We start from the raw sequence: 23,422 nt of genomic DNA, 5'->3' as shown, positions 1-23,422 counted from the left end.
CTTTCGATAAAGGATCAAAAGTATTTTAGAGTGGGGTTCTTATCGCTTTTGGCCTTCAGATATCTCTTTCCAATATCTAAAAGCAATAAAGGCTATCCTTCAACCTCATTCACCAATGGTATTCGACAACTTTTTAGAGCTTCTTATATTGTAGATCATTTTCATCTCCATTTTTCCTTTTTTTTTTTAAATTGTGCTATTTGTTTTCTCTCCTTTTTTGTTCTTTCTCTTTGCTCCCTTTCTTTTTGAATAAATATAACTAGGCTTAGCTTACTTTTTAAAAAAAAAATAATTTTTCATCATTTCTTACAACTTTTTACACCCTTGATTAGTATATATGACATGGCATCTCCTAATGACTCATTGAGCATTGATGCTTAGCGCTCTAAGTTTTGACTCACTTGGTCTCATACACCAAAATAATGGGAGATTCTTAGGGATATATCAATCTTAGCTTCACAATATTTTCATCAGAGTTCTATATATGCATGATTTAGATTTGTTATGAGTTATTTTTATACGGACCGACCTGATTGTCCTACATATATATCGAAAATGGATAGTTAATTTGTCTAGCCCTTTTATCTAGCATAAGGGTATTATCCATCAAAAAATTAAAAAAATTTCTTTCTAGAATATAGAGCCTAGCAATAAAAATTAAATAGAAAAAAGCAAATCATAATTTACTCACACATATAGTATATTTCTCATAGTTAATTTGCCTCCTTGTATTTTAAACTTAAACATTTAAATCCTCCATGTGGTTTAGATCAAATTACAACAATTGAATTTTTCATCCAAAAATAACCGTATTTCATTGACGCCAATATTTGTTTTATTATAAATAAATTATAAAATGACCAAATTACTTTTACTATTTTCAAATCTCCCCCGCAAAATGGTGTTCAACAATAAATTTGCTATAAAAAAAATAGGATTCTAACAAATTTCATTGTGATTAAAATTTGACATGCTCAATGGGACTTACTTCACCCCTCATCTTTGGATTTGATTTTTTATACTAATATTTTTTTTCTTTGACAAAGGATATGACATAAATTTCTATACATGCAACCATCACCATTCGTTTCAGTGACATATGGTTCAACATTCCTATGATGGGTGCTATATCGCCGTCAACTACTCCAACATTGGCAGTCTCTCTCATTACACCAAGGGAGCAATCCCACAACAATACACAATTAAAGATGGCATCAAATTTTTGTACAAAATAAAAAAATTAAGTGGATCCTATAGTCACCATCAACTCAAACTCTAGCAATTGTAGTTATAATGCCGGAATCACCACCTTGCAATAACTGACAAAAGAAGATCTTTTTGAACCGGTTCCAAAACTATCAAGAAGAGAATATCTCTTCGCCAATGAAGAAAATCCTCTTCAATAATCTAGAAACCCTTCAAAAGGGTAAAGAAATACTTTCTTCCACCAACATAAAGGAATTGTCGCATAATAATGGATTCATCCTAGTCTTCTCTAAACAAATAAAGAAGATTGTCAAACAATAATGTTACACTTCACAACAAATAACGCCAACAATTTTCACTCCAAGAATTGTCCAGTTGGACTCCTTTATCTCGAATTGCATCCCTTTTTTTACTATTTACCATGATAGATATGAGAAATTCGATCAAGGTAAAAATGGTATTTAAAGGTTAAAAGTTTGTCCCAATCTTCATATTCTTTTATGAAATCACATTCAATTCTTTCAAAATATCATAAATCATTTATTAGTAAACCTTGGATTGATTCTATTTTAAATAAGAGCAATCTAAATATTTTTAATATACGTCGTCATTATGCACATCTTCTTCATACAAAATATGAAAGCAAACAAGAGTACCAATAAGCAAACTTTCACAATGATCAAGTAACATTCAACGATTATATCAACTAATGCTTGAAGAAGTTGTCCATTAAAGAAAATTGCAAGGTGAGCTACAGCAATAACTATGTTGTTCATCAATCTTCTTCTAAAGAATCTACTTCAAGTCTATTAAGAAAAAGAGTTATGATCATCGTGTACATCATTCACCTCATTTTGTTGTCACTAGATAGCATCCATATTACCAAATGAAGGTATCACCAAAAAGATCCTCAAGTAAGGGGCATCATGGTTACATTATATACAAATCTAAGAAGAGGGAGTCACTATGAAAGAGCAATGTGAAACAAAACATTGCTAAAGACATCATCAAAGATAACTTTTTCTATACTCTTTGCCATGCCCGTTGAAATCTAAGATGAGACGGTCTCAACCGCAAGTAGTACATCTTCGACTGTTCCAACAAAGAGAAAGCAAGAACAACCGGGAATGCTAATCATAGGCCTCATACTAGAATCCAAACTCTCTCTACTAATAGTAGGGACAATGATTTACATATTGATATTCCTAATAAATTCAACATATGAAAGTAAATTTTCTTTGCTTCCAAAATCTTCAATGCAATGGTCATCAGTTATACATTATTAAGTTCTTGCCACCTCTTTGGAAGAGCATGAGCAATTAAAGAATGCTTTGCAACAAAAAGACAGTAAAATCACAAATTTGAAAGCCCAAGTACTACAAGAGCGAAGTTCAAAAGATTATAATAGATCATTTTTTTCTTATAATTCACCTCTTCAGCATTAACAAAAGATGGTACCTTTGGATACCGTGCAATGGTTGATAGCTGAAAATGTCAGAGCATATCATATGCAAACTCATTATGCGATGAGGCCGGGTTATACGAAACCATACCCCGTAGAAATCAATTTGGTGCCAATTCTTCTAAATTATAGGCAACCACAATTTGCTAAGTTTAATAGAAATGGATCTCCACAGAAATATCTTGCTCACTTTCTTGCAACTTGTTAAGACACTATCCATAATGGTGCTCTTCTTTTGCGATAATTTGCTCAAACACTCTCTAGACTAACAGTTACATGGTATAGTAAGTTTCTTTTAGGATCTATTGTCACTTAGGAACAAATACAAGAAACTTTCCTTTGACGCTTTTACAGTACTCAAAGGATTGTTGAAATCATAAAACTTACTTAAACCGAACAAGAAACACTTAAAAAGGTTGCTGATTTCACTAATAGATTAAGAAACTTTGAGCCTTCATTGTCCACAATCTATTGTTGAACTAGAAAGTATGAACAACTTGCATACAGAAATGATAGTTTATTTTCAAGGCGTTCGTCCACACATATTTGAAGAACTAAAGCTAGAGATATAGAAAATTTTCTTAATTTTGTAGCACGAGGAACAAAAGGAATGACAAATGTGCTTTATCGCACTAAACGGGAAAAAATTCATTAAAAATTCTCAAGCAAAAAGAAGTTTTTGTTGCACAAGATCAACCTCAGTTTAAAGAATTTTTATCACAATCAATTCCAAGAAGGCCAAAGACTCTTAGAGAAAGGAAAGAAAAAGAATATTTTTTTCCAAGAGAAGAAGTGGCAGACATTTTCAAAGACTTGAAAGATCTCAAATTAATAGAGCTTTCAGAATGTCGATTTCCTTATCACCGAATGGTGGGACATGCTTTAGAAGATTGATTTGTTCTTAAAGATAAAATTCAAAGGCTCATAGATGATAGTGTTACGAATGCTGAATTACTCAAAAAGATGCAAAAGAAAAAAAAAAAGTGGAGTCAACTTACATGATCAATACCACATCATCTCTATCAAATCAAATGCATATTCAAGAAGACTATACTTCTTTGACACCTCCCACAAGTGAGGTTGAACTGGAATATACTCCACATGCTCTTTTTTATGCTCCTATGGAGTATTATGCAAGATCACACCATATGGTACCTTTATTACAATCTATTGAAGGATGCTTATAGCCCACATTGAAAGAATTATATCATCCATGCACATATGATGATGAATCTATGTCTGATACAAAATCATAATATGATCATTATAGGAGATCATATATTAGCAAGAAACAAAGAAAAAAACAAGCCTTTAGGCAAAGGATTAGAACTACTAAGTTTGATCCTCTAAAGTTTTTGCCTCCTCTAAATTGGCAACTAAAACTAAAGACTTTTAAGATCCCTAAATATAAAATCTTAAAAAAGGTGATGCCATATGGAGAGATACAAGGATATATTGACTAAGTGTCTAAAGATCTCCAAACCAAAAAACCATATGTTCCAAATAACGAGTGGGAAGACTATTCTTACCATGCTATAAGAGTTTTTGAAGAAGATGATGGTTCTCTCTGTTTTCTAGAAGAAGAGCTAGCTGAAGTTCACAAGATCATCACCCGTTCTAGACGTTGGCTTCCTAACTCTCGCCCTCCACTGCCAAAGGAAAATGAGCAAGTCCCACAAGCAATGTCAAATGTAAACTCTAATGAGTTTGTTAAATATAATGTAATTGCTCATTTAATAAAATACCAACATTGCTTAGTGCATATGATGCATTGTGTCTTTCTTTTGATCTTTACAAATCTCTCATCACAATTTTATCCTTTCTTGATAACTATAAATAAAAGTCTCTTAGACTAAGACTCAAATATCTAAAAAATTTAATATTGAATTCACAAATGATGATTTATTACTAGGATCAAAGTTACATAATAGACCTTTGCTAGTAACAGAAGAAATTGATGATATGCCTATATCTAGGATAATGTTAGATTGTGGTTCTATTATCAATCTTCTACCACTTCCAACATTTCATAATCTTGGATATATTACAAAAGATTTAACACCAAGCATTATTGATTTCCAAGGCTTTTCAAATTGGCTAGCAAACATTAGGCTCTATTTACCTAATATTAAAACTTCAAGAATTGGTGACAAGCATCATCTTTCATGTCATATATGCTAGTATATTTTATAATACTTTATTAGAATGACTTTGGCTTCATGAATATAAAGTTATTCCTTCGACACTTCATCCATGCTTTAAGTATCCAACATTTGAAGGCCATGCAAAGAGAATATTTGCTGACACAAAACTTTTTACAACAGCAGAAGCACTTTATGCTGATACAAAATTTTATCTAGAACTAGCTTTAGATTTAAAGAAGCCTCCTCTAACACATCCATTAAAAATGGGATTTATTGAAAAATTTACTATAAAAGTGCAATAAAGAAAAAAACCTCCTCCTAGAAAGAAGATATATAGGTACATTCCAAGTAATCAAAGAAACCTAAATGATCCAATATTTCAAATTATTGAAGAATATCTTTCTTCAAGTTTCTTTAAAGATTTTCCAATGCTAGTAGTGAAGATTGTTCCATCAGCTATTTCGCTAGATAAAATAGACATACCATCCAAAAGAAAGTAAAAGAAAGTTGAAAAAGATAAATCAATTTATTCCATCTACTTTAACTACTTCACTAGATATAAGTTCATCTCTTTCCATAATCTTCTATGATTATAAACCCTTATATATGATGTCTCAAATAAGATATGATATCAACACTGGTAAATTATTGTGTGAAGGTCGTGGTAGGAAGAAACCATTTGAAAAAATTATTTTTTTAGCTCAAAAGAAAGCTCTTCAATATGATAAAGAATTACCACTTTCAAAGACCGGACTTGATTTTGAAGTTCAAGTATATGATCTCAACATATTTTGACAACATTCAAAAAGCTATTGCTTAACTAGAGGATAGAGGATAAGCAATAGTTGATGACTTAGAAGAAATCAACTTGGGGGCAAAAGATGAACGACGTTCTAGTTTTATTAGCGCCCATATAAAAAATGAGGAAAGAGAGATATATCGCATTTCTTCGTCAAAATAATGATGTTTTTGCTTAGAACTATAAGGAGATGTCTAGCTTAGATACAAATTTTGTTGTCTATCACTTGGCTATAAAAAAAAGATGTCCATCCGGTGAAACAGCCTTAGAGACGTTTTCAACCTAAACTTATTTCATAAATTATTATTGAGGTAGATAAACTTATCAAAGCAAACTTCATTCGAGAAGTTAAATACCCGAAATGGCTTGCAAATATAGTTCTTGTGAAAAAGAAGAATAGGTAAATGGCTTGCCCTAAAGATAACCTTCCTTTGCCTATCTCTGAGCTTATGATATATGAAACAATAGGGCATGAAGCACTATCATTCATGGATGGTTATTCTGGATATAATCAAATCAAAATAGCTCCCAAAGATGAAGAGTTTACAGCCTTTCATATACCCAAAAGAATATTCTGTTATACTGTAATGCCTTTTGGTCTAAAAAATGCCAGAGCTACATATAAAAGGGCCAGGACTGTTATCTTCAATGATCTCCTACATGATGTAGTACAATGCTACTTAGATGATTTGGTGGTAAAGACAAAACAAAGAGAGGATCACCTCAAGCATTTATATGAAGTCTTTCAAAGATTAAAAAAATACAACTTAAAAATGAACCTATGAAGTGTGCCTTTGGGGTCACATCAGAAAAGTTTCTTCGATTCATTGTTCGTAAGAGAGGAATAAAAGATTAAAATAAGGGAAATTCTTGAAATGCCACCACCTTGAAATTTTCACGAATTAAAGAGCCTTCAAGGTTGTTTGGTTTCATAGGAAGATTCATTTTCAATTTAGCGAGACGATGCAAACCTTTTTCTCATCTCATGAAAAAGAATGCATTTTTTTAATGGGATCAAGCTTGCAAAAATGCCTTCCAAATATAAAGAATACTTTTTGAACCCGCCAGTTCTCACTTCAACAACAAAGGTAAGAGTTCTAGGCCCTCAAATGCCTAGAAACCCAAGATCCTTTTTCTTTTCTTTTTTATCATTTTTTTTATTTTCAAAGATGTAAAGAATTTTAAATTTCTAATTGTTAATCAAGAATTTTTTATTTGGATGTAATAATGAGTTGCTAGTCTCATCATTAGTTATCTTGTGGTGACATTGAAAGTTAGGAGTGTGTGCCCTTATTTATATTGTAGTATATTTTAATTTTGATCACAATGAAATTTATTAGAATCCTATTTTTCTAGACAGCAAATTTGTTGTTGAACAACATTAAAAAAAGTATTATGTATTGTTTCAAAAACAAATTCAAATAATGCAATGTGAAATAATATATCATATGTTTTATATTTTAAAATATTATTCGGTGAGTAGAATCACCAAAATGTCCCTATATTATGAGTTTTTATATTGGATGTCATTAAAATATTATAAAACTTGATATATTAATATTTGAAAATGATATTTGTCTCAAAGGTAACTATGTAATTATAAAAATTTAGAACCTTTTGCATATATATGTTAAGAGTTTGCGTGCTATAATATTAATGCTGTAAGTAAATATATACTAATTAATTAGTTGTAATTTATGCGTAATTATAATTATAATATTTGAGATAAGTTATATATATATATATATATATATATATATATATTTTTTTTTTTTGTTTTGAATTAGTCAAAATGTATGCCAACAAAAAGAAAAAAGAAAAAGAAAAAGTTCTTGTAATTTGTTCCTCTCCTTTCATGAGTTGACATAGATAAGATGTCATTGGCCCCTCTTTAGCTTTAGGGCTGTGCTTAGTAATACTGTTGGTTGCTAAATGCCACTAATGGACCCACCCATCTCTCATTAATATGAAGACCCAAGAGACCCTGGAATAGATGAGCAAAGAATAAAAGAAAAATAAAAATAAAGAATGGGTTCTCTGTACTACTCTTATCACTGCTTTAAGAGTCAAGAGTCACATGCACTGCCTCCATCTTTAAGAACATGCTTCAGTTTTCAGTTCATGCATCACCACCATCTACTTGGATAAGTTTGTTAAAGGATTCCAAAATTCTCTTCCTTAATTATTAGGAATTCCTATAGGCTAGTGTTACAGTTTGTCAGGTCATATTTATATTGTTATCAAAGTAATATTATAATATTCTTCTCCATCAAATAATATTAGCCCCCAAGTCTGCCTACTTGAGCATTATTCTTGCTTGATACTTTTGCTGCAAGAAGATAAGGAAACCCATTACTCCTGTTTCTTCTCATGGTTGGACAGCATTCAAAGGTGGGCAATTTATTATTATTTTTTAAGGACAATTTAGAAATCATACCATGCATTTTATATTTATTATTAGTATTGATTCTGCTATGCATTTAGGGTTTTATGGTTCCAACCCTGCCTTTCCTTTTTCGTTTAGAAAAAACACCTCGTTGTTTGTTCGCCAAATAAAGATTTAATTACGGCAGATATGAGATAAAGTAACTACATCTCTTTTTTAAGAGTTACTTATTATAAGAATAAAATACAAGCGGAGAGATCTCACATATTTTCTATAATAAACACATGATCTTTTAAATTGGAACTCTCTTTTGTCTGAATTTAAGCTATCTGAATATATAAGTGTCAAACTTTTTATAGACTTTACGTCTTAAAATGAGTATCTATTTTATGAGTAAAGAAATCTATATAAATTAATTCACAGGCATGCTACCCAGTTTGGCTCGATTTAGTTCTCACGCATAGGCTTTTTGCATTAGAAAATAATAAAAAATTAATTACATAATTGATTTCTTTGAGAAAGAGTGTTGTTTTTTGTTCCACAATGCACTATCTCAATTTTGGTTTGACAAAGCACATTGTAATCTTCTTTTGTCTAAATTTAGTAGAGTAATGTACTATTTTTAGTTCAACGAATCACTGGGATGACAGCATTCTTACATGTGCAAGACGGTTATTATTTCTTTGAAATCAACATCTACTATTTCAGAAGCAACCAACGTAGAGTGAATTAATCTTAAGAAAGTAGTGTTCAATAACATCCTATAATCTATAAGCTTTATTTAATTGTATTCCTTTTTATTTGATCAAATTTTGTGACTATTAGAATTATAGCGTTATTGCCAACAGAATTCAACTCAAATAAGAATACGGTTTAATCCGTGAGTTTGACATCACAAGTCCGATATTTCACCACCGTATCTTGTGTATTCTATTCCATCCTTTTCTTATGACTTAGCCATAAAAAGGAATCAAACCGAGAAGTTACTGTTCATAGTATCTATGCTTTGCCACTAGGGTATCATCTATGCTTTGCCATTAGGGTATCATCTTGATAGTCAAACCTGCGAGTTCGACGCGGAGTTCATTGAGCCTAGATCTGAGGGACTTATGCCCATGTAGACTAAATGGGATCAGTACATCAGAGAATCTCTTTCAAAACTACAAAAGAAATTTGTATGGAATAGAATTTGCATCAAGTGCCGCAAGATCGTGGCTTGCTTTTGCTGTCATTTTTAACCCAAAAGGAGTCCGGATGCTCTGGAGCTTTTATGTTCGAAATGCTCAAATTGCATTCCCTCGGCTGTGCCAGTCCAATCAGGAGTGGTCCTAATGTAAGGGAATATTCTATATAGTTGGAAAATTGCATTATAACCCCCTCTTTAGTACAACATAGTTGCCACGTTATATAGATGATAGTTAAATATATTTTACCTTATTATACTTCGAACTAAAATCACTTTAATAAAATAAATTTTGATTAACATTCAAACACTACTATTTAGTTGCTCATGGCTTGTCCCACATTGCAAAAATTTAGTTCGAATCTTCTTAGGAATGGAATTGATAGAATTCGGATGCAAAAATGTGTCTTAAACATCTTCGCGATGATTTATGTAGAAGTGAATGTATTAGTCTAGCATTTGAATGCACTTAAAAGGTATTCAAACACTGTTTATTGAGCCGTTGGAGATCATCATTGATGTTGGAACTTCTAGGGGAAGAAGATAATTATCGACGTACCTGCTACGAAATACCAAATGACTCTTTGTTCACTACTCAATGATGATCACAAAGAGACACAACTCAAGACAATTTCAGGAAAAAGCAAAACTCAGATAAAAAAAGCTTTTTCTTTTTGTTTTTAGAAATATGGGAACTTAGTGGTGCCCTTATTAAACTGAAGTTGTTGGCCTTAAACTCAGGGATTCATATAGCATGAGCCCCTTTCACCAATTAAGTACTATCCCACTGGCTTAAGATCAAGGAAGATTTTCCAAGCAAATTAGGGATTCCATAGAACAAAGAATAATTTCTCTATTACAGAAGTAAAACTATATATATATATTCTCTCAATTATACTAAACACTTAGGAAAAGAAAATAAAACTTAAATGGAACAAATCATGAAAAAAAAAACTGAAATAGACACAAAAAATTTATTCCGACTGTTCAAAAGATTAGGACAGGTGTTCGAACGCATCAAGGAATATTGATGAGCTTTCAAACAATTGGGAAGATGTTGAAATGGAACAGTCGGAATAAATATTCCTAATTTGTACAATTGGGAAGATTAGAAAATTGAGTCGGAATAAACTTCAGTTCTAATCCCACTAATTTTCTAATCTTCCCAATTTTCTAGTAGGATCAAATCTTAGTTGGATTAGAAAATTGAGTCCTACTAGGACCAGGAAAATAGAATATTACCCAAATTATAAGAATCAAGCTCAATTTAGAATGTGAAAATTGAGGAGTAGAAAACCTAAGGCTGAGAAAGAATAGGAAAAATAAATATGATAAACACGACCGGAATAGAAAAGGTAAAGTTGACAAAGAATAGGAAAACTAAAAACCCGAGTCAAAAGTGAAAAATAGGGGAAAAACCATAGATTCGCTCAAACTAGATCAATCTATATCAATAATTCGTAAATACAAGAACTACTTACAATACTTTAACAATCCAATGTCTAATAATTGAAGTTCACTATTTTTGCTTGAAGTTCGTTTCAATTAACTACTCCATGTTTGGTTCACAAAACATCATTAATAACCCAAGTAGTACAAAAATAATAATTTACCGGGCACGATGCGACTAGCCACAGTGTGGCCAGCCTTGTGCCTAGCGTGCTTTGCATGCTGTGGCAGCAGTGGAGGTGCCATGCACCTCCACCGAGCCACTTTCTGTGGCACTACGGCGACGCGTCGAGGTGGGACCCAGGCTACCAGCCACTCTGCTGTCGTCGCGTGACCATCTCTCTCTCTCTCCCTTTCTCTCTCTCTCTAATTTTTTCTTTCTCCTCCCCTTATTCTCTCGACCTCTCTCTCTCCCTCTAGTTACCCAACAGCCACTGACCGCCGGGAAGAGCCGTCGTCAGCCCTTCTACGGTGAGCCTTCCTCCCTCTCCTTTCTTCTCTCTCTTTCTTTCTCTCTCTCTTTGATCCTCTTGGTTTCCCCTTGGGGCTATCGGAGGATTGAGCCGCCGGTGAGAGGCCAGCCATTAAGTGGCCACCAGCGGCCGTTCCCCTTCCCTGCAACCTAGCCCTCTTTCTTTTTCCTTATTCTTCTTCTTCTTCTTCCCTTTCTTTTCTCTTCTCGGGCAATTTGCCCTGGCTGCAAGGTGCTTGGCTCGGCCAAGCACGCTGTAGTGCAAGATGCTGGGCTCGGCCCAGCACCCTGCACCCTGCAGTGTAGCCCAGCATTGTACATGGTATTTAAAAAAAACTATTTATTACTATTTAGATTATGTTAGATTATGTTAATAGTTATTTAATTATTGTAGTTAATCTAATATATTTAATTTATATGAATTGAATCTAATTATATCATGATTAGTAAATAAATTTAATCATACCAGGTTTAGGAAAATACATGCAATATAAATTACTATATTTTAAGCTAGCTAGGTATAATAATTTTTAGAGTTAATTTAATTTAATCCTTATTTTCTCAATTATCAAAGAGAATAATAGGTAGATAATTATATTTTAAATACACTATTAGATAATATAACTATGGTTAATAAATAACAAAACAAATATATGAATGAAGAGTATATGATTACAATGAGAAATTATCTTTTAGCCGAGTTAATTTTAATTAGTGGAAAGACTGATATTATATGTTATAAATAATTTCATATTTCGACCCCCCTATTCAAGACCCATTGGATTTAGCTGTCGAGGCCTGACCGTTGTCGTAGCAACATGAACGAGTGGTTGCTTGGTAATTACAATAGTGGTGAGTAGTCTCATCCCCTAGATGCCTTTATCAAATTATGTTATATTATATATTATGTACATGCATAATTTAGCCTTTAACATGATATATGACTTTATCTAGAGATGATTATAGTCAAGTATATTTTATCATGCATATAATTAGGCTGATCTTGGATATGAGTATGATGATGATAAGTAGAGATGATTAGAGATGACTAAACTGTTATTTATGTCTAGTTTATTTATAGCATGAGTATGCATGTTATAGATTAGCATGGGTATGTATGTGTTGATTATATGGTTGGAGACTACATTGCATCATTTTTTTCTTGATTCATGGTCCACCTAAATTCCTATTATGCATTAACTTATTATCATATTGGATACATGCATATGATTTATCATTTAAAAGGAAAGCATAAAATATGATTGATAAGATAGTTGATAGAAAACGTGAGAATACCTGAGTGGGCACGAGTGTTAAAACTCACTTGGTGAATGATTGATCGCTCGACATAGTCGTGATCCTGTAGCCTTACGTCCGAGGTCGTTAGTTTGTGTGCGTAGTAGACATTCGGACACTTGCCGTTCGCTAGAGCATATATGGCGAGTTATCATCACGAAATTTCTATCAGCTAGAAAGATGCCCGCTTTGGATGGATGTTGATACCTTTAGCAGATGGCAGGGTATGATTTTCTTTTAATATACTCCTTGCGAATGGCAGAATATGCTCTAAGCCTTCGAGCATGAAGTTGAGACAGGGTACCGGGTGTTGACTATGCACAGTGGTCTAGTATGATAGTATTATACCGAGATGTCGGTGATAATTATGATATAGAGAATTTCATATGATTATTGAGTAATTATCATAATTTATATATCATTGTGTTTGACATCATGATATGGTCGGTATGGATCATATGTGTTATATTTGAGAGTGATACGATGATAGTATGACATAGAGGTTTATTTATACATTGTCAAGAGTTTATGTTCTTAATAAGTTATAACATGACATTTACTATAAATTTGGGATTATCGAGGACTTGCGTATATGTTCATTCACCGCATGATGCTTCTTTCTGATTCATATTATCTAGTACTTGATTTACTCTCTGTTTGATTTCACTAATTCAAGGTAAGGTCTATTCACTGAGCCTTTAGCTCATGAATATCTTTGTTTTCTCTTTTCCAAAAATCTAGGTGAACAAGTGGAGTAAGATTCTCCCTTAGAAGTCTTGCCAATGGGTGAAGAATAGAGTGTGGTTAGTATTATACGCTAGATGAGTTATATTATATAATGTATCAATTGACATCTTTCAAAGCATGTCTTTATCCTTGTCTTATATTCTAGTAGGTGACTTTGTACTTGTATAATTATGTATATACCATCGTTGTATATATATAGTAGTGAAAAGATCTTGATGATGTGTTGCGGCCTATGTGGGGCCCTAGTAAGGTTATCTGTATATTGTTGACAGTTGGACTTAAGTTATTTTTAGTTTAGACACTATAGATAAAATTATGATGTTGATACAGGTTTATTTGATTGTTAGCAACTAATCAAATTATCAGGTGCCACACACGTGTCATGTTGGCTCGTGCCATGCACGTGTTTAGGGTTTTTGGTGTTACAACATCGTTACAAATCCTCAAACTTGTTAGTGGTTGATGAGGGATGTCATGTAAACAACTCTGTAAATGACTTCAATTCAGTTCCTCTAGTGTTGTGGATGTTCAGTTGATTTTGTCTCAATTCTTAGATATATGTAGGTGGCTCTCCTCACACTTGAAGTGAATTAGACTCTCCGAGAGAACCTAGAACTCTATATTAGTAAACTATAAGCGATAATTGTGTGTACTTTCATTAGCCAATCTAGTTCTTTTATAGATGTGGAAGATCATCCGTAGTTCGGACTAGTGAATTTCAAAATAGAATTTTCTATTTATGTGATTCTTACTATGCTTGATTAATTATTAATTATACATAAATTGGTTATTGAATATTCAAAATTACATACATATGAGTATGAAAAAAATATACACTAATTTGATTATAATTAATAAAACATAAGTATTAATCTAATAATACTATATAAGCTATCGATATATATATTTATTTACATGTAAATGCTTATTGTACTAATAATTATATTAATGAGTGTATAATCTTAAAATAATTAGTTGTCTAATTAGTCTAATTTACATTAATTAATTAATTAATTAAATAAAATAGTAAATAAAAGAGAAAAATATCCCATTGGACAATTCTACTACCGTGAAGGAGGAGGAGGAGGAGAAGAAAACAGAGAAGAAAAGAAGGAGAAGTGGAAGGAGAAAGCTGGGCTGGCGGGGAGGGATCGGGCCGCTGTTGAGATTCTAGCAAACTTGAGCCTAAGGAAAAGAGGAGAAAGAAAGAGGAAAGAAGAGAGAAGAAAGAGAGGAGGCTCATTGACGGTTGCTTGGTGGTGGTGGCAATGGTGACAGGGTTCAGAGGGCGGCATCCGAAATTAGAGAGAGTGAGAGAGAGAGCAAGAGAGAGAACAAAAGAATTTGAGGGAAAGAAAAGAATGAGAGAGAGAGTGAGTCAAAAGAAGAGTGAAAATAAGTAGAGAGAGGCAGTTGCAGATGACCTTTTGTGGCGGCGGCCATGGCTGGGACTGCTGCGCCCACCTGGCCGGCTAGTTAGCTAGGGCGATCTAGGCCAACCACAATCATATCTTTTTTTTTTAAGGACTGAGTTGTTACAAGCTAGAATTCCAAGTAACTTGTTGAATAATCTTAAAGTAGAAGGAATTTTCCTTGTTCCTCCTCTTGTGAGGCTAACCACTAAAATATCCAATAAAGATATTTACGTGGGATAACTTATAACTCCCAAATATATCTGTTCTCTAGCTATCATGATTAAAAATAACAAAACTACATATGGATTTCACTTACCACTAGTAAATTGTTAACAATAACTGTATTTCCATTGCATTACTTTTTTTTATATAAAGGACGATATTTCATCAACAATTTTCAGTGTTACAAAAAGCTCTAAAATGACATTAAATGAACAACTGTAAGGGACGGGACAAAATTGCACCAATCTAAGTGCAGCCTAAATCACGAGAGCGCCCAAGGCTCGCCAGCCAATTAGAAGGATGATTGGCGTTGTGAGAAATATGAGAGACTCTAGGTATTTTTGGAGAAACAAATGGATATCCAAAATAGCCTACAAGAAGAAGAGCTACCATTGAGGATGTTAACCAAGGATTGGGAGTTCGACTTGATCTCTATTCTTTCAAATGAGAGGTTGTTGACAACCTTTAGAACCTCGTAGACAGCTGCCGTCTTTGCCATTAGCGAGATTGGTAGATGGTACACCGATTACCTGCCAAAATAGTAGAACCATTAGCAAGTGAGGCAACAAAGCCTACTCTCTTTAACTACGATGGCCTAATGAAGGAACCATCTGTATTCACCTTGGCTCACCCCAAATGGGGAGATTCCAACCAGTACTAGGAGTAGGAGACTTGGCATTTTAGCTTTGAACACCCTTGGCCCACTCCAAACCTTCTTGGTAGCTTCAAAAGGATTGAAACCATTGTTCCCTTCTTCTTCTTTTTTCCAAATTTGCCAATTAACAACTAAAAGGATAACTCTTAAGAGGGCCTTCTTAGACCCCCTTAGCCCACCATCTTCACTAATCAAAGCACTATTCTCCTTGAACATTGAAAGGATTGACAGTGAAATAGTCTGCAACATAGTTCCATATGGTAATGACAAAATTGCAATTAAAGAATAAATGGTTCATCAACTCAAAAACTAAGTTGTAGTTAGGGTAGCAGTTATCAGGGCCAAGCCTCAACCTGTGGATAAGGTTCGAGGTTGGTCGCCTCCCCTAGCAGACTTTCCAAAGGAAAGTCTTGATTTTGAGGGGACGCTTAAGTCCCAGATAGCTTTCCAACCATCTCAATGGGGTAAGATAGGGCACGAGTTGGACCTTAAGAATTTGTACACAGATTTAATAGTCACAGTTCTCCTAGGATTTGGGGACCAAATCCATAGATAAGGACTATAAAACTCCGGCAACCAAAAAGCAAAGATGGCGTTACACAGAAGGGGGCAAATGTAGGGACAATTTTCTTTTCTCACTATTGCTTGTTCCTAGTGAGGTCGAAAACCTTGTTGAAATGCCCAACCCTAAAGACATTTATGTTAGTGGGCTAGCAATTGATGGGAAGGCTTGAGATGTTACCTTAAACATCAGCAATTTGTCCATTGCCAATGGTTTTCATTAAACCCGCTCGAATGGCACCCATAGAATCAAGGATGAGCCTCCAGCTCCAAGTGCAACCTTTGGGCTTAGTCAACTTTTTTCAAGAATGAGGGGAGCCGTATTTACTAATAACAAAGTTTGTCTAGGAATCTTACCATTATTGAGAACTGCTAAAATATTTTTAGCAACTAAACCAAATCGAACAGGTTGAAGATCTCTTATAGCCCAACCCCCTTCACTTTTGGGCCTAATAATCTTGTCCCAACTAATGAGGTTCAAACCATAGGAGTTCTTTGACTTTTCCCAAAAAAATCTACAAGAAAGCTTGGCAACCTGGTCAATGACCTCTAAAGGGGTCCAAGAAGAAAAAAGAATGTAGACTGGCATGGAGTTAAGGACTCAGTTAATGAGGGTAATGGGCTAGCTTGTGAGAGAGAGAGAGAGAGAGAGAGAGAGAGAGAGAGAGAGAGAGAGAGAGAGAGAGAGCCGCTTAGGGAGATTTATCTCAACTCTAGCTTGAAAGCCTTCATGTTTATAAATGAGGACCCGCTTAGGAAAGATTTATCTCAAAGACATAAATATGAGGGAAACTATCCTCATGCATACCAAGGATGTGTAGGTAGTTCTCTTTTTTTGCATCGTAGGGAGCTTAGAAGAACAATACACCTCAGACTTAGAATGATCTATTTTTAAATTGGTGAGTTTTCATATCTATTGAACATGCACATAAGGTTTGAATAGTAAAACAAATAGTGACCATCCGTATTAATAAATTATCAACATACATGAGGTGACTTGTGATACAATCAAACTTAAGAGAAAAAGGCTAAATATCATTATTTTAAGATACATTCCTTCATTAGGCAAGAAAAGACCTTAGCTACAAGAATAAACAAGTATGGAGAAAAAGAGTCTCTCTAACTATGCCTTTCTTAGTTGAGAAGAGGTCGTAAGCTAACAATTGAGTTAAATACCAAAAGACGGGGAAAAACTATAAATTTTAATCTAGTCAACAAAAACATTAGGAAATCTCATGTAATTCATAGACCTTGAGACTGCCTCTCCACTAAGTCAGTCATAGGCCTTCTCAAGGTCAACTTTTATCATAATCACATCATATTTATAAGCAGTAGCTGTAAATAAATGCATTAGCTCATAAGCTAGAGCAATATTATCATGAATATGTTTGTCAGAAATGAATGTCGTCTTCTTAGGCCCTATCAGAAAGGTGACGAAGGGCTTATTCCTGTTAGTTAGGATTTTGGATAGAATTTTACAATTAGCATTGCATAGAGAAATATGTTTGTAGTCCCCTATCATGGAGAGATTTTCCCTCTTGAGGATAAGAATCACAAAAGTGTGACCCCAAGCCATGGTAGAACATTATTGTGCTGAAAATGAAGCATAACATTTAGGAGGTCAATACCGATGATGTCCCAGTAGTGTTTGTAAAAGTCAATCTGATAATCATCAGGACTGAGGACCTTCTTGATAGGCATGAACCAAAGAGCCTCTTTTACCTCCACTAAGATAATATCTTTAATAAAATTATCATTACAGATAACCCTCATATTAGGAATCGTTGCTCAGTCATCTGAAGAGTTGTCCTCAGCATCCTTTCGCTAAAGATCCTTATAGTGAGAAATGAACTCATTTTAATACTAGCACAATCACTAATGAAGCAACGAACCACTTAGAGGAAGGAGGAGACCATCGAGATGCGGAGGTGAGATAGCCTCCAACAAATCATAATACCCCTAGCGGCACTCAAACCTAGTTCAAAGACTTCGTCCTAAGAAGGTTTCATGCTATGAATAAAAGGAGATGATTTGCGGTGAGTAAGATGTGTTTCAAGAAGAACCACAATATCAGGCTTATAGCTCTGCATTATATTAATAAGAGCAGCATGCCCTTCTTTTTTTAGCTAAACCACAATCGTTCCAAGTTAAGAGTTGCATTAAATAACCATAGAAGAAGTGGTATCGCTTGCGGCTGAGGGCGTGATGGCTGCCGAGGGAATGGGCGATGTTGGATGGTCGATCTTTTTTGCTTTTGAGCCTCTACGACCTTCTCATTAAGGCAATTACAAGTAAGGCAACCATCGGCGATTGTTGATCTTAACACCCTGAACTAGGGTTGACTATAACCTAGCTGCGAGGTTCGAATCTGGGAGTTCTTCTGGGATGTCGACCTTGGCATCAATTGCCATTCGGTGAGCATTAGAGAAGGCCTAAGTGGTTTCACTGATCAACCCTATGAGGTTTATTGAAGAGCTAAGGATAAAGGGGGAGGTAGGAGGATAGCATGGAAGGATTGGTAACGGCATGATTGAGAGGTGAAGTATGAGTCGTGGATAGGTAGGAGGGGTTAGGTCTCTAACAAAGCAACATACATGATCAAGGTCAAGGTCAGGGTCAATCACCATTAAGGAAGGACATCTAATAGAGAATAGAGGGAGCAAAGATAGGATCAATGGTTAGGATAGAGAAAATGTTATTCAAGGGAGGCAACAACCCCGCTACGTGTCTAAAAGGGACTTGTAGGAGAGGAGAGAGAGAGAGCACTAGTCTTTTCAATGGGCGTGCTCTCCTCTCTAGGCTTGGCTAGGAAGTTACCATTACGACGATTAACCTTGGGCTAAGGAAACCCCCTATCTCTTTACCCTGAGTGTGTCTATCAAGATAGATGAGGGAAGAATCCCCAAGCGGCGATTTGCTGGCATGGACCTAAGGAGACCCATCTTTATTTAGATTATTGTCATGCATCCTTCACTCACATGAACAACTACGATGTAGTCTTTTGTTCGAGGAAGAGCTAGCTTCAGCCATAATGGCTACCTTGGGAACCGGAGGATGCTGGATAGAGGAGTTAGAAACCTCCTCGATATGATCGTTATTAAAGGTAAGCTTACCTCCTAAGACCCAGCCTATAGGCTTTTTTGAATCAGAGGTAATCTTACTGCAACCCACCTCCACTTGCTGCTCCAGCCTTGATTGGCTGACCTCACTTTCAGCAGATCCCGACAAGGGTTCGCTTGAGAAGCGAGGGCGGTGGCTCTTCTTTTCAACCTTGATGTAAGGACCGAAAACCTCCGGAAGAGTAGAGGTGGTAGCTGTAGACTGACCGTCTTGAGGAATACTTTGGGTTGAACCACCCTTCTCAACCTCAATGCTCGCAGTCGGGGGCTGATATTTAGGGATGCAGGCAATGAGATTATGACCTATGCGACCGTATCTGAAATAAATCGATGACGGATTTTTGTAAGCCACTACTTAGAAGATGTCAAAACAAACTCTGGCAAATATGCCTCTCGTGCAAGCGAGAGTAAATGCATCAATTTTTATGGGGCGCCCAATGTCTGAGGCAACTTCCAAGAGGCTTCAATCAATATTCACTAGGTAGGCCCAAAATTGAACCCACATCGAAGCCAACTAGATCTCCTCAACCAACGGTTGAAAGTTTGGGCACCACGGCATAAGGTTAGGACCATACCTCGGAAAGTCTAGGATACACCATATCGATGACTTGTAGCATATCTTCTTCCAAATTAAACTTGAAGGTGAAAAAGCTAGCTGCCATATTGATGACTTGTAGCAGCTCGTCGGATTCCACTGCAACATGGTTTCCTTTATCATATACACCAGAGGTGGGGTCGACCCAAGAATTTACCAATCAAGGTTGTGCATCCATTCCGCCTAACTATTGGCCAGGTGATCCAGATCTAGGTCTACCGATTCGGAAGCTCTATTCTAGAGACAATTAAGGATGGAACTTTTGGGTTATCTACCTGGCCCACAGCCTAGGCCCTTGAACCTTTGAATAGTTGCACCTATAAGGTTCAGAGGGCCACCAACTCACCATATTCTGCTTACACCTCAGTCTCCTACAAGGAGCTATGGCAGTAACTTCCTCAGGAGTTATGGCAATAACTTCACTAGGAAGGAAGGGACAGGTGGCTTCTTGATATCGAGCTTGGGGAGGTCCATTGCATTACTATTACAACACAAAAAGCAACTTAAGAAAAAAATATATAGGGCAATATATTAAAACACCCTAAATTTTGTCTTTATTTAAAACACCCTTATCATTCGATTTACATTTGTTATTAATGCTTAACAAACTCTAAGTGGAATTCAACCTAATATATATATAAGGAATACTTTTATTACTTTCAAAAATAAAAATATTATACTTAAAATACTCCTAATTTAATCTTAAATATCTTATGCTTGATTAATACTCATATTATACAGTGTTAATGACAACATAAGTGAGAAACATAGGATGTTTCTAATAAATTTTTCTAAAATCTAACTTGGAAGTCACTGTTACCTAATTTTTTATGAGCTAATCATCATCTTAACCTTGTGCACCTAACTTCGCCTCACACTTGTCCAAACTTTTGTCATCTGATCCATATCTCAATAATTAGGGCATCTCGTCCATGATACGAATCTCTTGCACCTTTCTTGCCGGATCCCATGATGCAAACCCACTAGATTTGCATCATCACATTATATATATATATATACACACACCTAATTAAAGAGGAATAAAAGGTGACCACTATAAGGGTTAGGTTATGTGTGGCATAGAGCCACACATTTCTTTGTGATGCTGTCGATCATTCATCACTCCAGAGTCTCGAGCTGTGTCATGGCCATTAACATAATGTATGGTGACGAGATGCCCTCATAAAGGATTTAGGTGGCATGGATACGTAGGATGGATATGGTTAGGTGTTATGGATGGATGATTGTTTTAAGGGATAATTATATTTACCATCTCTCAATTATCACCTTTATATATCTTTTGTTTAAGGATCAATATGATAAAAATTTACTTAGTTTAGGGGACTAAATGTAATTAATTTTTATTATTTTAATACTATCAATACACATTGTTAAAGAGGAGGATGTGAAATAGGAAAAGCATTTCCACTATTTTTTAGAATGGAAATTTTTTAAATAACACCCTAGATTTTAGTGATTTTGTGATTAATACATAGCCTTTGAGCTTTTCTTAATCCGACATCTTCTTTTTTCTATAACTTTTGTATCACAAGCTAACTTAAACTAAACAATTTGTATTATAGAAATATCAAAATGGTATCTAAATAAAAATGTTTTGTTAGGTACACTAAGTTTACTTTTTAAATACCAAAAGTACATTTGTCTTTCTTTTTCCATGTCATTTAACTTATTTAAGAATACTTTTTAGAGGTAGTTAGTAAATTTGGTTAAGTTAGATTAAAGTGCGCTGAGATATTTTTATAAGACTTAATTTTACTTTGCCCCCCTTATATTATAAAAGCGTACAAATACTTTTAGACTTTTGAAAAGTAATAATTAAACTTATAAATTAGCCACACATGAGCTAAAAGTCACTTGCCAAATATGTTAATATTAAGTTATTTTTAAATAGACTAAATTATCCTCATAAAGGTCAAAAAAAAATAATTTCTGGATAATTTTGTCCTCATCTCTTTTCTTAAGTTGAATTGAAAAAGTTTTGCCATCCATTTTCCCGTGCCATCTTTTTTTTTTTCAAGCCCTAAACTTCTTATATCATCTCTTTATACACGATCTTTCCTCACATATTTTTTTCCACATGTTTTCTAGTAGGAGCAGTAACACCAAACCAGCCTCACTTGAAAATGTTTTTTGCTATTGTAGATTAACAGTTGTTCTTAGGACTTCTAATTAATAATGTCTAAGAGTAGACAAGTAATTTTAATTTATCAGTTAACAAAAATTAATATTTTTCTCTAATTAGAGAGAGATATAAATATAAGTTTAGGGTATCTAATGACATGTAAGGAGTTGTAACTTTTTAAAAATCTAAGAGGATATTTGTATATTTTTATAGTATATGGAGGCAGAAGGTGAAAGTATAAGATGGCAAAATATAATTAAATCTTTTTATAATTTCACTCAAGTCTTTACGAAATCATTGTTTAGAGTCGAAGGAATTAGAAATAGGAAAATGAATGGTTTGGATTCAATACCAAAACCAATTTTATGAGATCTTTAATATATAGGGTTGGCATATTTGAATAAGTTAGAAAATATAAAGATAAAGGTAGTTACAATTTTAATCTCCTTTGAGATGTTCTTTCTCCTTATGTGTAGTATTGTTAACTATAAGCTGATGAATTGTTAATGATAACAACTATGAGTTTGTCCCTCAAAACTAGAAATCTGCTCTAAGACAAGCCTTTTGTAAAGATGTGAGCTACTTAGCCTTTGTTGAGATATTACAAGTGTTAATCTCCTTGTCAACAACTTTCTCTCGAAATAAAATGATAATCTACTTAAATGTGTTTGGTTCTTGCATGAATGATTGGATATGAAACTAGAGCAAGAGCACTCACATTGGCACACTAAATGTTAGGAATAATAGGAAGTGATACATGCAGCTCTTTAAACAACATTCGCAGCCAATAGAGCTTAGCGGCTATGGCGATAGATCTATAATTTGCCCTATGCTAGACCTGGAAACAACTGGTTGTTTCTTTGCTTTCTAAGAAATCCAATAAGAATTAAAAAAAAAAAATACCATAGCTACTGGTGGATCGATGATTAATAGGGTCTTTGGTCGAATCAGAATGACAATATGCATTAAGACTGAGATTGTCGAGTAGGGCAATACACACTTGGCAGCCACAAAGTGAACTCCAGTTGATGGGTGGATAGTTGGTTCAATTGGTTAATGAAAAAAGATATCTTTGATCATGTGAGGGTATAATATTAAAGAGCCTTAAAAAATATGATGATACAAGGTAGGATCTAAGAGAAGATCGCCATTTGTTGGTGAGAATTTCTTCCCAGATGTGCATGCGACAACATACAGTTTAGCACCATCCATGCAAACACGCTGCAACAAAGTGACAATATACTTTGATTGGTTCAAGTAAAGACCATTAGTCTCTGTAAACATAAGTACCCAAAAAATAGGAAAAAAGTCCCAGGTCAAAGGTCTCTAGCAGCAAACTCTACTTTTAATTTATTAACCAAGTAACTAATAGCTCCTAAAGAATTCTTGTGTCACGATGAGATCGTTCAAATAGATTAAAATAAAAATGTGAATCCGTGAATCATAAAATATAAAGAGAGAAGTGTCGAGTAAAGATCCCCTAAAGTTTATCTCCAATAGATCTTGTGAAGGATGACTAAACCAAGAATGCGATGCTTGCTTTAGGCCGTTAGTGACTTGTGTAACAT

The sequence above is a fragment of the Typha angustifolia genome, chromosome 2 (assembly GCF_048772165.1).
Source record: "Typha angustifolia cultivar Huaian chromosome 2, ASM4877216v1, whole genome shotgun sequence".
In the NCBI taxonomy this organism is placed as follows: domain Eukaryota; kingdom Viridiplantae; phylum Streptophyta; class Magnoliopsida; order Poales; family Typhaceae; genus Typha; species Typha angustifolia.
The sequence above is the reverse complement of the archived record's forward strand: the minus strand, read 5'-3'. Positions refer to the sequence as shown.